Source organism: Branchiostoma lanceolatum, chromosome 2 (genome assembly GCF_035083965.1).
Source record: "Branchiostoma lanceolatum isolate klBraLanc5 chromosome 2, klBraLanc5.hap2, whole genome shotgun sequence".
NCBI classification, from domain to species: Eukaryota; Metazoa; Chordata; class Leptocardii; order Amphioxiformes; family Branchiostomatidae; genus Branchiostoma; species Branchiostoma lanceolatum.
In genome coordinates this window covers 11,440,331-11,441,528 of record NC_089723.1, presented here as the reverse complement: position 1 = coordinate 11,441,528, position 1,198 = coordinate 11,440,331, and positions in this window count along the sequence as shown.

Below are 1,198 nucleotides of genomic sequence, written 5' to 3'. Positions count from 1 at the left end.
ACGGTGTCTTGACGCTTCATCTCCCTACCCATGCAAAACGGGCTGTTCCGAAATTGAATTTCTTAAAAGGCCATGCCCATTCGAGAATGAACTCTTCCGTTGGCACCTCTAGTTAAATGGCTTGTTAAAAAACACTTGCACTAAAAGTGACTTTTGCATAATCACCCCAGTCCGAAATTGTATTCTTTTTAGACTGGGCCTCCTGCGAAACTGGAGTTTTCCAGCGACACGCCCATGTAAAATGGACCAGTAAAAAACACCCCCACTAAGAATGGAGTTTTGCCTAAAATCACCCCAGTCCGAAATTGAATATAAAAGAAGTACCCTCCTGTGCGAGAATTGAGTCTTCTGGCGGCAACTTCAGTTAAAATGGAGCAGTCCATAAACACTTCCACTCAAACTTCGACTTTTGCCAGGTCATCTCGTTCCAAAATAAATTTTTCAAAAAAATCCACCACCCCCGTGCAAGAATAGCGTCTTCTATTGGTCTTCGACAATTTTTTTTTTCATTTCCATAGTTTTATCAACATTGCTCTCTTCCTCAGTTACAAATGTCACATATCTTAATACTAATAGTAGTCCTGTCATTGAACACATCACTTTTTAATTCTCTCATTGATTATGCAAATTTGAAACTGATTTGCACAATTATTATCTCATTAAGCAAAGCATCACTTAGCTATCGTTACATACCAAAAATCATGATGATTCGTAAACTCCATCTTGAGTTATAGTATTTTCTGATTAGTTTTGCAAATGAGGTCTTCATTTGCATAGTTGATATCTATCAATATTTCTCTCTTTCTCAGTTACATATGTCATATGTTTGAGAGTCCTATCATGAAATGCGGTGGATGTATAAATGTTCCTCAGTACTTATGACCCTCTAGCCCAAGTGCTATCTACAACTAAAAAATCAAGAGCATGGCATGTTCAGAACACGAGACATCAAAACAGGCGGAAGTTGATGTCTGTGCAAATTGCTTGTAGCATGTGTAGATCTGTTACTATGTACAGGGTCATGGGAAAGCGACCTGTTCCGAATTTGAGCTGCACAGGTGGAAAGGTTAGGATTTGGTGTGACGCCTTTGACGAATTAGATTTTGCATAGAAACTGATATTAATTAGATTTGCATAGTCTCTGCCAAATCACGATTAAGATATTTGGTTGTATTAGCCATATTTGGCTGTATAGGGC